At 38.4% G+C, this 15,122-nt stretch overlaps 1 non-coding gene across 1 annotated transcript; it reads left to right on the top strand.

Annotated features, from left to right (window-relative positions):
• The first annotated feature begins 9,242 nt into the window (after positions 1-9,242).
• Positions 9,243-9,313, top strand: TRNAE-UUC. The gene has a single exon. It is a non-coding gene; the product is annotated as a tRNA-Glu (tRNA).
• The last annotated feature ends 5,809 nt before the right edge of the window (positions 9,314-15,122 follow it).

Genomic DNA, 15,122 nt, shown 5'->3' with positions numbered 1-15,122 from the left:
TGAGGGGGGAGCAGGATGGGAGATAAGATGGGCTTGAGATGAAGTGGGTGGGATCCATTGTGTAGCAGCTGTCAGTCTGTCTTTGTGATAAGAGCAATGAGAAGCTGCTGACGGGCTTTTGAATGAGATGGGAGGGAAGGGTAGCATGAAAGTACCAGGAGCAGATTTGGATGTTGAGATCATCTTGGCTGTAGAAAACGTATAGGAGTAGGGCTAGAGGAAATAGAAGCTATTAGAAGAGATGATGAGGGAATTTCCTGGCGTTCCATTGGTTAGGACTCCTCGCTTCCACTGGTGTGGGTTCAATCCCTGGTTGAGGAACTAAGATCCTGCAAGCTATGACACATGGCCAGGAAAAAAAAAAAAGATGATGAAAGTTTGGGTACGTTGATCATGGTAAAGGTGGAGAGAAACGGACATATTTGAGAGATATTTAGGAGGAATAATTCATGGGAGTTGGTGATGGATTGAATATAAGGATTAAAAAAGAACAAAGTATGGTATCTCTGGTGATCCAGTGGCTAAGACTTCATGCTCTCCAATGAAGGGGGTCCAAGTTGGATCCCTGGTCAGGAAACTAGATCTCACATGCCTCAACTAAGAGTTCAAATGCCCCAATTAAAGATCCCATGTGCTGCAACAAAGATCGAAAAATCCTGTGTGCCACAACTAAGATCCAGTGCAGCCAAATAAATAAATTAAAAAAAAAAAAGTTTTGAGGATCACTCGTAGGATTCTGACACCATTCCCCAAGATGGTTATTCAGAAGAACAAAGTTTAGGGGTAAAATTATGAATTCATCCTTTTGGATATTTGATTTAGAGGGTTTTTTTTTTTTAGATGTTCCTGGCTAGAGCACATGGGGTATATATGTAATATAAACAAGTGTATATGTAAACACACACACTTGCATTACACGTCATCTGCATCATACAGGTGGTGACTTTTTCACTTGTGAAATGGGCGTACTAAGCCTGCTTCAGAGGAATCTTGTACGAAGAACATAAAGTACCTAAGTATATGTGAATGACTGTGCTAAGCTACAAGAGAGTAAAGAAATGGTCTTGGGTTCAGTACCAGAAGAGTAATAGGGAAATGCCTGAGAGGATCCTACAAGCAGTAGTAAAGGAGCAGCATCCTGTATCCAGTGTGATGTGAATAGTCTGGTGTATATACCACATCTGAAGGTCACAAGATCTGTTAGTGAGCTGCTTAACTGAGATGTTTTCTAAATAATCAGTTATTGAATCTGAAGCCTGGAAGGCTTTTTTTTTTTTTTTAATTTTACTTATTTGGTTTCACCAGTTTTTAGTTGCAGCACTCTGGATCTTCAAACTTGGTTTTGGCATGTGGAATTTTTAGTTGCAGCATGTGGAATCTAGTTCCCTGATCAGACTCATGTCTCCCACGTCTCCCGCATTGGCAGGCGGGTGCTTTACCACTCGCACCACCTGGGAAACCCAGGGAAGTCCCTGGAATCCTCTTATTCATAATAACTTAAACATTAAAGTATTCAAAGAAAGTTTTCATGGAAATTCATGAACGTTTATTGAGGGTCGCAAGTCCAACATGGTAAGGTCAGAGAAAAATTCCTGGAACTGAAGTGTAGGAGTTGACCACAAAAAGAAGTGGGAAGATGTATTCTAGAAGGAGTGAAGAGTACAGGAACTTTAAAAAGCACAAGTACATAAAAGCACAGTGGAATGAAGGAAGTGAAATTATCTTGGGGTTAATAACATTTGGGACAGGAGATGATACTGGCAAGGTAAAGGGACCAAATAATAGAAAGCAAGTGAGTAATGGAACACGTTAGAAGCCTGTAGACAAAGAAATGACACAGTAGGCTTGCTTTTAGATAGAAATGGTCGACCATCATATAGACCAGAGAATGAAACTGGAGATATAGAGGTTATCAGTTATGAACAAGTAAAAGAAGTCTGATGTTCAGGAGACATGTAGAAAGTAGTCTAGATTGGAAATATTTAGAGTGAATAATTATCAGCTTATAATGAATGGGTAATTAAAGCCAGAATAAATGAAATAAACTGAGGAGAACATGTAAAGTGAGAAGAGATAGAAAATTTAAAAAGAACCCAGTGAAACACATCATTTAAGGGAAAAGTGCAAGAAGATCTCGAGAATGTCTCTCATCCAGTAATCATCATTCTCAGAAAGTTCTTCTTTATATCTAACTTAGATCTGTCATGCTGTAATCAAAGTCTGTTTCTTCTGTCCACTCTCCAGTTGAGATAGAAAGCAGCTGTTCATCATCTTGTATATAACAACCTTTCCTTTGCTTGAATACTGTTATTAAGAAACCTGGTAGTCTTCTCTAACTTAGGCTAAATAATTTCTAGCTCCTATTTTTCCAACCCTTTAATCATCTCTGTGACTCTCTGTTGAATCTCTTCCACTTTTTCCACAAACCTCTTTAACTTTGGAGTCCTTGGCTGGACCTGTACTTTCAAGACTCACTTTGACAATTACGGAAGAACCTTCTTAAATTTCTTATATGGTAGCTTTATATACCCCAGTGTTATGCTTGGATCTACTCCATGTTAAATACAGGATTTCTAGTAAACCATCTTATTTTGGCTATTTATGTCTATCCAGCTAAGTTTTTGTATTATTAATGCTCAGTCCATTTTGATAGTATTGTTTCAAAGAGATAATTCTCAATACCGTTCTATGACCAAATGATATAACTTATCTGTCCTTGGTCTCAAGGACCTCAGTTTAGGCAGGAAGTAAAAGCTTTGTATGCCATGCACTTGCATAGGATGACATAGAGTAAGAGCATGTTGTTTTTCATATCCCCTTTCTTGTTTAAATGATGAAAGCAGATTAAACTCTAAATGTGAAGGAACCTCGCTTACTTCTCTTATCCCATGTGTGTCTCCCTCTCTCCACTGTGAGCTCCTTGAAGGAGGAGCCCAATTCTGGTTGTCTTTATATTCTCAGCCCACTTTTAAATGTCAAGGAAAATCACATTGGTGCCTACCTTAAATCCAGTGTAGAAAAGGAAGCTTAGACTTCCCTAGTGGTCCAGTGCTTAAAGAATCTGCCTGTGAATGTAGGGGACATGGGTTCGATCCCTGGTCTGGGAAGATATCACATGCCACAGGGCAACTAAACCCATGTTCCATAACTGCTGACGCCCACATGCTGTAGAACCCATGGTCTATGACAACAGAAGGCACTGCAAAGACAAGCCCAAGCACCACAGCTGGAGAGTAGCCCACATGCGCCGCAACTAGAGAAAGATTGCACGTAGCAAGGAAGACCCAGGACAGTGATTAATTAATTAACTTTTTAAAAAACAAAAGGAAGGTCTTGACCAGCAATGGATCTTGACTTCCATCTTGCTTGTCATCTCAAATTGATAAGTAATTTACTTATTCCTGAGCCTTGTGATTAGAAGGACCCTGAAACAGTGTCATGGACCATGAATAACTGCTGTGGCCAACTGAAACTGTTGGGACTTAGAATTGTGAGTTGCTCTAGCAAACTGTTTACCATGGACATAGGGCATAGGAGAAGAGGTGAGGGTAGCCCATATTTGCCACTAAAAGCAATGACAAGACTATACCTTCATTCCTAGACAATGCCTCGGTCCCACACTACTCATAGACTATTGCTATGAGAAAGAAAACAGCACTTTCTTCCGTTTAAGGGATCATAGCAAAAACAACAGAAAGTCTTGGAGGTCGTGCTCCTATTTTTAAAAAATCTTTGCACCCACTCATTTTGTCCAATTGCGCAAGACCTCTTTTTAGTAACTCTTGGAAATTGTGTCAGTGCTAATTTGCATGGTTGCCACACATGGCTCTGAAATGTCATTACAAGTGTTTTGTTCACGATTCTTTCCTGGAAGTTGCTCAGAAAATAGTTTTGATTTAACTTAAAAGTCAATGAAAATAATAGACATTGAGTGAGTTTTTTGTTAAGTTAATCAAAGAATTCAGCTGCCACTTAAAATTTTCCACAAATAATCTTACGGTGTTATTGCTAATTATTACCCTGACAGCATATTGTCAAAAGATGTAGTACTAGACAAAGAACTCAATCACTGGAACTTTAGTGACGTCTTTGTCAAATGGATAAAGTTTGGTGTAAAAGCTGACCTAAGAGGTGGAGCAAACTGAAGAATTAGTATGTTGTGGGTATTGTCCAGTCCCTGGAATGTAAGAAATGGCCCTGGAAAACTGTCAGTACATTCCATTTTAGATGCTTCTGTTCATTTGCTTCTCTGCTTTGTTGTTGTTTTGTGCTTCTTCACTTAACATGAGCCTCAGTGTCTAGACTTTGGAGAATAACCCCAAAGATAGTTAAAGTAATGATAAGTCAAGTTGGTTGATCCACTCGTGATAGGTACTGCATCTAAAGTCTACAGTTAATAGTGAGATAAATGTTCTCAAAGTGTAACTTCAGGGACTTCCCTGGTGATCCAGTGGTTAAGACTTCTCCTTCCAATGCAGATGGTGGAGGTTTGATGCCTGTTTGTGGAGCTAAGATCCACACACCTTGCGGCCAAAAAACCAAAACAATTAAAAAAAAAAAAAGCAATATTGTAACAAATTTAATAAAGACTTTAAAAATGGTCCATGTCAACCTTTATTAAAAAAAAAAATAAAAGTGCAACTTCTCAGTGAGTTGAGAAACATTCCACCAACTCTACGTTCTTTCTGAGTCACTTGAACCGTTGCCATGATTTTGAGTATCACTTGGTAATGACACCAAGTCTGCAGCTACACCCCAGGACTTTCTCCAGAGTTGCTGACTGTTTGCTACAAGAACGCTCCTGGTACACCTCAGATTCAACAAGCCTCAAATTATTGAAGTCATCACTTCCCGTCAAACCTCCTTCTTCTGCAATCGCTATTGTGTTTAGTATTGATGCTGCGCTCCACAATTGTCTCTAACTCTTCTATTTTCTGTATTTCCCACATTCAACTCACCAGAGTCTAATTACTTTCCTACTTAGTTCTTGAATGCTTTTCCTATTCTCCACCTCTGCTATCACTGGCCTCGTTCTCTCTCATCCTGAACAGTGCAACAGCCTCGTAAATAATCTTCTAGTCTCAGTTCCAGCTCTGTCCATATCTTATCATTTTGAATTTTGGGACCTGGCCCCCATCTAACCTTCTGCTTTATCCCTCATTATGTCTGTATGTGTCTTGTCTTTCACTTTCCTCTCTAGCAATCGTGCTGTTTCTTCTCTGTCTCTATGTGGAACACCTTCCCCATTTCAACCTTCTTCCTCATCATTTGCTTAATTCCTAATTGTTCTTTAATAAAACCAACCTCAGTTATCACCTCTTCCTAGAAAGTCCTTTTCTATTACCTACCTACCTACCTTCCTACACACACACACTCCTATTTTTTTGCCTTTATAATACCTAGAATTCATGTCTATCATTGCCCTTAGACATTTTATTAACCTGCCTGTGTATGGATTTGTCTGTACCACTGTGCTATGAACTCTCTAAAAAGACATCATGTCACATTTTCGTTTGATTAATCCATAGCACACCAGCATAGTGCCTCGCACTGGTAATCTTTCCATAGATGTTGAGTAAAAAAATGACAGTATCATTATGAGTGCATGCAATAGAACACAAGTAGAAGCAATGATATCATCACCTTGAATTTGCAACAGATTAACTGAAATGGATAATACAAAATACAGTGACTAAGCAAGGACAATAACTCTCGAGGTACTTTCAAGTTCCTTAGAAATCACTGAAGCCTATAATGCTGAAATGAATATAGTAAACATGAATACGTATAACTGCTTAACTTTAGTGCCAAACTCTCATAAGTGACTAAGTAATGTATTTAAACATTGCTAGCCAAATCAGGATTGTTAAGTAACACATTTCTAAATGAAAGTATTTAGACTAAAAGAATATATATATATATTTGAAGAATAAATATATATACATATATGTATATAGGAGAAATGCAAGCCCCTCTTAGAAGGAAAATCCACAAAAATTATTTTTTTTTACTGTTATTGAAAGCACAGGACTACTAGAATCATCAGTGTTACAAGAATAGAAAGAATGACTAGTTATGCCCCATTCTTTCCTTCAATAAAATAGATCACTTAAGTGCTAAAAGCATACATTTTTTTCTTCCCATAGTATCATACTATTTCCATTTTGTATGAAAAAAATTCAAATATAGTCCATAACATTTTCACTTTTCTAAATTATCTCTTAAGCCTCCTCTTACCCCCCTACTCAAAAAATTGATAACCAAGATTCTAATATAAAATGCACAGGATAACAGTTTCTTCATTTGTGGGTCTTGGCATCTCTGCCTTTCTTTGCCTAGTAACTTTCCTTGTTTATTCTCTCAAGTTCATTACTTTTTTCCCCCACTAACATATTTTATAGTTGTTTTTGTTTATTCAATTATCTACATATGTACTTGTGCAAGGATTATACTGAAAAACCTTAAATATGACAAGACAACTGCAACATTAAACATCAGGTTTGATACCTTTCGTGATATTTTTGTCTTTAAAAAGAAACTCATGGAAATACTTCTTTGCTTGTTTTGGAATACCTGATGAATTTTAACAACACATTCTTTGAATATTTTGGTTGTTGTGCATTCTCTTTTTACTAGAAAACAAGTTCTTCATATTTTTTCTCCCTGAAAATTATGCAAACATATAAATATGACTTACATACCTATCTGCCAGTCTGGTTGATTAGTAGGATTTTTCAATCATTGTTAGTGCCCTTGAGATTTCAGTGAGAAGACACTAAGTCAGATAGACCATAGTTGCTTGGTTAGAACTCTTTCTTTTTCCATTTAATTTTATCACAGATGAGTTTAAGATGAGATTGTTTAAGGTGAAACTCACTTTTCATAGCTAAAGTACAGTCTGATTAAAATGTACATCTTCCTTGAACTCACATGAAGCAAAAAGAGACTCTGTCTTCTTAAATATGTGCAACTGTGCCTTCTGTTCTACTTTCTAAAGGATGTAAATTTCTTTTAGCACTCACTCTCTTTCAGTTTGATAAAGTCAAAAATCTTCAGGGATTCAAGAATTTCACACAGGCTCATGTTTCTTTTAACTCACTTTTATAGTCAGAACAACAGTTCTATGAGTATCATACCTCCTTAACAAGTATGTAAACAAAATAAACAATCAATGACATGAGAAGGACCACGTGCTTTAAAATTTTCTTTGTAATAGTTTAAATATGTTATCTTTGAATATCTATTGTTTTGTCTACCAAGTGCTCATTCTGCTGGTTCAGGCCCTTCCTCAATTTCTAACAGAGCCTCCAAGTTCCCACATATAGCTGCTAGTCACAGAGGTGAGCACTTGAAAGAATCTGGCACAATGAATCCCAGATTTTTGGAACTTCTGATCTAGAAAATAAGGTCAATCACTTTCTAATCATTCTGATTGTAAACTGTAAAATTTAGACCGTGCCAGTGGTAGCACAATGGTCTAAATGTGGTTTCTCAGCTTGAAGAGGCTTCCGCTGTCCAATGATGGACAATTTAAAATCAATGAAAACAATAAATGTGATGAATTGAAGCAGTTCAGTGTTAGAATCCATGAGTTCATATTGACACCAAAAAATATTGATTAGTTACTTTTGCTGGAGAACCGACATTGTTTTGAACAGTAACTTATTGTTGTTCAGTTGCTAAGTCATGTCTGACTCTTTGCGACCCCACAGACTGTAGCATGCCAGGCTCCCCTGTCTTTTACCATCTCCAAGAGCTTGCTCAAACTCATGTTCATTGAGTCAGTGATGCCATCCAACCATCTCATCCTCTGTTGTCCCCTTTTCCTCTTACCCTTTCTTTCCTAGCCTTTCCCAGCCTCAGGGTCTTTTCCAATGAGTCGACTCTTTGCATCAGGTGGCTGAAGTATTGGAGCTTCAGTTTCAGCATCAGTCTTTCCAATAAATATTCAGGGTTGATTTCCTTTAGGATTGACTTGTTTGATATCCTTGCAGCCCTAGGGACTCTCAAGAGTCCTCCAGCACCACAGTTCGAGAACATCAATTCTTCAGTGCTCAGCCTTCTTTACGGTCCAACTCTCACATCCATCCATACATGACTACTGGAAAAACCATAGTTTTGACTATACAGACTTTTGTCAGTGAAGTAATGTCTCTGCTTTTGAATATGCTGTCTAGGTTTGTTATAGCTATTCTTAAAGGAGCAAGTGTCTTTTAATTTTGTGACTGCAATGACCATCTGCAGTGATTTTGGAGCCCAAGAAAGTAAAGTCTATCACTGTTTCCACTTTTTCCCCATCTAGTTCCCATGAAGTGATGGGACTGAATGCCATGATATTCTTTTTTTTTTTTTTTAATGTTGAGTTTTAACCTGACTTTTTCACTCTTCCTCTCTCACTCTCTTCAAGAGGCTCTTTAGTTCCTCTTCGCTTAAACACTAGCTAATAAAGAAAAAGAGTCAAAGATTTATCTCGCCTTCCTTGAATTTACTGTACATTAGGATAGCTATGTCTTCCCTGGTGGTGCCTGCCAATGCAGGAAACTTAAGAGACTTGGGTTCGATCCCTGGGTTGGGAAGATCCCCTGGAGGAGGGTGCGGCAACCCCCTCCAGTATTCTTGTCCTGGGGAAACCCACGGACAGGCGAGCCTGGCAGGCTACAGTCCATGGGGTCGAAAAGAGTCGGACATGACAGAAGCGACTAGGCACACACACAGGGCAGCTAACTTCCGTGAAGAAAAGTTTGTAGAGCTGTTCCAGCTAATAAAAAGAAGGAATGGCAGACTAAGTTGCACTCATTTGCAAACCCCTACTGGGTTATGCAATACAGTATCTACAGCCATACATGGTTATTGAGCCCTTGAAATGTGTCTGGTCTAGAATGAGATGTGATGTAAGCCATGGTGTGCTGGTAAATGTTTAATAACTAGCTCTCTGAGGTGGAAAAAAACCCCACTTTTGGTGTTTGTTTAGAGTGAATACTACCTCCATAGCCAGTTTCGAGCCACCAAAGGGATGTCATGAACGGAGTTGGGAGGAGATGCCTACAGTTGGCTCTCACAGGCTTGTGTGAGCAGGCTCTAGCACCCACTGGGTGTGAGTGGAAAAAATACACAGGACTTTGAAGACTTAGTAGGAAAATAAGAATATAAAAGATTTCATTACACACTTAAATGTTGGAATGGTAGTATTTTTGATATATTGAATTAAATTATGTTTTAAAAATTATTTTTATTTCAGAAATTCCCTGGTGGTCCAATGGTTAGGACTCAGCGTTTTCACTGCTAGGCCTGGGTTCAATTCCCAGTTGGGGAACAAAGAACCCACAAGTCGAGTGGAGTGTCAAAAAAAAAATTCTTTTTTAAAAAGTAGGGGCACTAGAGCACTTAAAATTACATATATGGTTCATATTATATTTCTCTCGGGAAGTGCTGATGTAGACAGTGATCCTCACTTACTGTCAACATATCACGTAGCTAGACAACCAGATATTATGCGACTTCTGATGGAAGAACATGTCACCATCTATGAAGCAACCTTCTCTTTTCTTTTTTTTGGCCACACCATGCAGTTTGTGGGATCTTAGTTCCCTGACCAGGGACTGAATGCAGGTTTGGCAGAGAAACCACCAAGTCCTAATGCCTGGACCACCAGAAGAATTCCAGGGGTGGTCTTTCAAAGACCCAAACCTGTACAAGGTCAGTCTCTTAGGATAAATTACTAGGTTAACAGGAAATAATGAAGACAGAGAAACATGTTAAATGACATCATGGGGCTGCAGCCAGCAAAATCTAGGATGTGGAATATATTATGGGACCCAGTTTCTTCAACAAATACATTGCAGAGAAGGAAGAATAGAAATGGAGGACAAATACCATGTGATATCACTTATATGTGGAATCTAAAATATGACACAAATGAACTTATCTACAAAACAGAAACAGACTCACAGACACAGAAAGCATATCTGTGGTTGCCAGTGGGGCAGGGAGAGGAAGAGGGATGGAATGGGAGTTTGGGGTTAGTAAATGCCAATTATTACATATACAATGTATGGACAAGGTCCTACTGTATAGCACGAGGAATTATATTCACTGTCCCAGGATAAATTAAACCATAATGGAAAAGAACATATATATACATATGTGTGTGTGTGTGTGTAACTGAATTGCTTTGCAGTACAGAAGAAATTAACACAACATTGTAAATCAAGTATACTTCAATTTAAAAAAAAAAGAGGAGAGAAATGGAGGGAGAACCTATACAGTAAAAGAGACTTAAGAAACTATCAACCAAGTATAATTTGTAGATCTTACTAAGATCTTCATTCAAACAAACATACCGTATGAAAGAAGCTCCTTTATGAAACTTATGGTACAACTAGAAATTTGAATACTAATTGGATATTTGATGATACTAAGGGATCATTGCTAATAGTTTAGATGTGATAATGGCATTTTTGTTATTTTTTTAATCCTTGTGTTTTAGAGATATAAGCCAAATGTTTTTAGATATGATGATATGATGTCTGGGATTTGCTTCAAAATAATACAGGAGAGAATAAGAGTGGGGCTATATATGAAATAAGATTAGTCAGGCTTATTGTTGAAGTTTATCCAGGGTATTATGTCTACTTTTGTATTTAAAATTACCATAATAAAGTCTTTAGGAATCTGTAAACTAGTTAGGAATTAATGTATCTTTATCTGTTGTGTCTGTGCACTGGATTTCCTAGATACAGGAAAATATTTGAGTGCTTAGAAGTAGAAGAAATCTATCCTTTTACAAGGAGTATAATATATATCATGTTCATTCCATATATCATGTAATTTATATGTCGACTTCTCCAATGTTCTGTTTTGTTTCAGAACAATAATATTATTTTTAGAGATTGTCACCAAAAGTTATATTTGAATTCCCATTTTATTCTAGTTTCCTGTGTGTTTTGCTACCTATCAGTTTCTGCTTCAAATTTAACTGTTCTGCTCTTATCTATCCTCATAAAGTATGAGCTCTTAAGAAAAGAGAAAGGCAACAGTTATGGCAATCAAATGTAATATTTGAATACCATTTATATTCTGATGTAAATAATCTCTTATAAGACTAGATTTGTCTAGTCAAAGCTATGGTTTTTCCAGTATGTATGGATATGAGAGTTGGACTATAAAGAAAGCTAAGCGTCAAAGAATTGATGCTTTTGAACTGTGGTGTTGGAGAAGACTTTTGAGAGTCCCTTGGACTGCAAGGAGATCCAACCAATACATCCTAAAGGAAATCAGTCCTGAATATTCATTGGAAAGACTGATGCTGAAGCTGAAACTCCAATACTTTGGCCACCTGATTCGAAGAACTGACTCATTTGAAAAGACCCTGATTCTGGGGAAGATTGAAGGTGGGAAGAAAAGGGGACAACAGAGGATGAGATGGTTGGATGGCATCACCGACGCAATAGACATGAGTTTGAGTAAACTCGGGAGTTGGCAATGGACAGGGAGGCCTGGTGTGCTGCAGTCCATGGGGTTGCAAAGAGTAGGACATGACTGAGTGACTGAACTGCAGGGGGAAAAAGTTATGAAACAACAAGAAATTTTAACATTGACTGGGTATTTGATGATATTAAGACATTGTTAATTGTTGAGTTAGAGAGTGAAAGTCACTCAGTCGTGTCTGGCTCTTTGCGACCCCATGGATTATACAGTCCATGTGACTTCCCAAACAGCAATACTGGAGTGGGCTGCTCTTTCCTACTCCAGCCTCTTTTTGCTTGTGAAAGAAAGTGAAGTCGCTCAGTCGTGTCCGACTCTTTGTGACCCCATGGACTGTAGCTTACCAGGCTTCTCTGTCCATGGGATTTTCCAAGCAAGAGTACTGGAGTGGGTTGCCATTGCCTTCTCCAGAGGATCTTCCCAACCCAGGGATCAAACCCAGGTCTCCTGCTTTGGAGGCAGACGCTTTACCATCTGAGCCACTAGTGAAGGACCCGATTCAAAACTAAAACAGCTCCAACTAATAGATAAACATACTTTTAATCTAACATCCTATGAGATCTGAAGTTTTGTACGTATACTAGGAGCAGCTTAGGTCCTTTTCTGAAATTGCCACTTGGCTCCCAGATGACCTGCCTCTCAGTTTAGGTAAGGAATTTGATGTTTAGCTTAGAATTGAGGAACCTTCCTTTGTGTTTTTGTTTGTTCAATGATTGATTGATTGTTAACTTTAAAAACTTTAACTTGACTGCTTTACGAGTTCATCTAAATTAAAAGATTCAAAGGTGGCTTTGGTACTTTTAGGACATGTATGTCTGAAATAAAGGTACTTTGTTTTTCAAAAGTCTCTAGACCCGTTACCTCTGAAGTTTCATGATCTACTGGGTTACAAGAATATATTGATATAATTTTTATTTCTATTTCTTTATGTGAAAAAAGAAAGTGAAAGTCACTCTGTCATGTCTGACTCTTTCCGATCCTATGGACTGTTGCCTGCCAGGCTCCTCTGTCCATAGAATTCTCCAGGCAAGGATACTGGAGTGAGTAGCCATTCCCTTCTCCAGAGGTACTTCCTGACCTAGGACTCGAACCCTGGGTCTTCCTCATTGCAGGCAGATTCTCTACTGTCTGAGCCTTCCTTTACTGTAAAAGAAAGCTTTACAGTAAAATAATTACTAATATTTAATGTAGAGATTGACAATATTTATGATTTATAAACAAATATAATTTATAGTGTTGTTTGCCAAAAAATATATTTTTTACCCATAAAGGAGCATTCTAGCCCCAACCCTACTCTCTACAGGAGGGGCAGGGACTCTGCCATAGTTCCAGGGTCCTTTCTCCTAAAAAAGACAAAAAAAAAAGTTTAGGAATCATTGTTCTAAGCCAATGAGTTTCAAACCTTGATTTCTCACAACTGCCTGTTACAGCCCAGCCCAGCCCCATTTTTCTAACTGCTTACCTCTTCAGATTGAACTTAATGATATTTACTCTCCATTCTCTTCCCATTTCACTTGGGGTCCCAGTGTCATTAATTAACACCACATTCTTACGTAAAAATATGGCCAGTCATTCCAGAAACATTCCCTTGCCTCATGTGCATGCTTAGTAGCTTCAGTTGTGTCTGACTCTTTGCGACTCCATGGACTGTAGCCCACTAGGCTTCTCTGTTCAAGATATTCTCCAGGCAAGAATACTGGAATGGGTTGCCATGCCCTCCAGGGGATCTTCCTGACCCAGGGATCAAACTTGCTTTGCAGGTGGATTCTTTACTGTTGAACCACCAGAGAAGACCATGGCTCATACTCTAATGTGATCAATCACCGAATCCTATCTATTCTACCTCTTGAATCCATCTAGTTCTCTCCACCCAATGAGAGGTATTGTCAAGTCTCACTTATATTCTTATGATAACCCCTCCTAAGCAGGTTTTTTGCATTCAAGTTGATTTCCTTCCAATTTGTTTTCTATCAAGCATACATAGTGATCTTTTAAAAACATAAATCTGGTCTTGTCTCTCTCTGGTTTAAAATCCTTTACTGTCTCAAAATAAAGCCCCAAATCTTTAAGTCCATACATGATCCCTTTCATTCCACCCTCCCTGCCCCCACTCTATTTACCATGCTCCACCCAAAGTGGTTCCTTTCCAATTTTCGAATACCATACTGCTTTCTTCCTTGAGATGAAATGGTGTGATGTTGCATGAAATGCTCACTTTGATTTGAATGCTCATACCTACTTACTTGCCTGACAAACTCCTCTCTACCTTTTAGGTTCCAACACAAGACTCAGCTGCTAAGGACCCTCTAGAGTAGCTCAGGGTCTCCAACTGTCAAAGTAGCCTGTGTTTTTCTTTCAAAGTACATATGCATTAATATCTTCCTGCCCCACTACCCTATAAAGTCCTTGAGAGCAGGAACAATATCCTCAACATGGCATAACATCTACCATCAAGTACAAATGTCTATTTGTTGCATTCATGAATGGACAGTTATCTTTTTGATTAATTCCTTCCTGTGTTCATTTTCCTAAATGACTATTTTAGGTATGTATGTGTGCACGCTAAGTCGCTTCAGTTGTATATGATTCCATGGACTATAGCCCACCAGGCTCCTGTATCCATGGGATTCTCCAGGCAAGAATACTGGAGTGGGTTGCCATGCCCTCCTCCAGGGGATCTTCCTGACTCAAGGATACTTTATTCTACAAATAATTGTTCTAGGTACCACTCTCCCTCAAATGATTTATAGTTCTTGTTTGTTTCTCAGAATATCATTTATAACAAAACAATTAATAAAATTTAAGGTTTCTCCCTGAATTTGAGTTCTAGTCACTACACCGTTTGTGTGTGTTCAGTTACTTCAGTTGTGTCCAACTCTTTGTGACCCTATGGACTGTAGCCTGCCAGACTCCCCTGTCCACAGGATTCTCCAGGCTAGAATATCGGAATGGGTTCCATTTCCTCCTCCAAGGAATCTTCCTGACCCAGGGTTTGAACCCATGTCTCCTGTATCTCTTGCACTGCAAGCAGCTTCTTTACCACTGAGCTACCAGGGAAGCCCAGTCACTACCACTGCCATTTACCAATTGTGCAAATTTGAGGCAAGTTAATTAATTATCTCTATTGTAGAGGGCTATTATGAGGTTTCAGTGCTGGAAGGTGAATAAGCCCTTAGTACAGTTCATACCACCTAGTTGGAGCTCCATGAATGCCCTTTTCTATCTGGTCTCAGTGGTTAAAGAAAAGGACTCCATCCTCACTCCAGGGTGTAATTCTAAATTATATCTTCTCGGGGTACTCTTTCTACCCCCTTCTGATGCCTATGTCAGAAGCTTTCTCTATCTCCTTTATACTTTAATAAAACTTTATAAAAAAATAAAATAAAATAAATTATATCTTCTCCCTCAGCACTAATCAGAAAGGTCTCTGAGCTGAAATTCAAAGAGATCTCTTGAATTTTAATTCCTTATTCACTTAATGAGTAACTTAAGTTTTCTGTTTGGTGAGTAAAAATTGGATCTGGGTTCTGTTAATTTAAGCTACTATCTATGTGCTTAACAAAGGAGAAAATTACAATTTTCCATGGGTTTTCTCCTCTCTTTCCCACAACCATCAAATAGGAGATCAGTTTAGCAGC

The sequence above is a fragment of the Oryx dammah genome, unplaced genomic scaffold (genome assembly GCF_014754425.2).
Source record: "Oryx dammah isolate SB20612 unplaced genomic scaffold, SCBI_Odam_1.1 HiC_scaffold_19, whole genome shotgun sequence".
NCBI classification, from domain to species: domain Eukaryota; kingdom Metazoa; phylum Chordata; class Mammalia; order Artiodactyla; family Bovidae; genus Oryx; species Oryx dammah.
The sequence above is the reverse complement of the archived record's forward strand: the minus strand, read 5'-3'. Positions and strand labels throughout refer to the sequence as shown.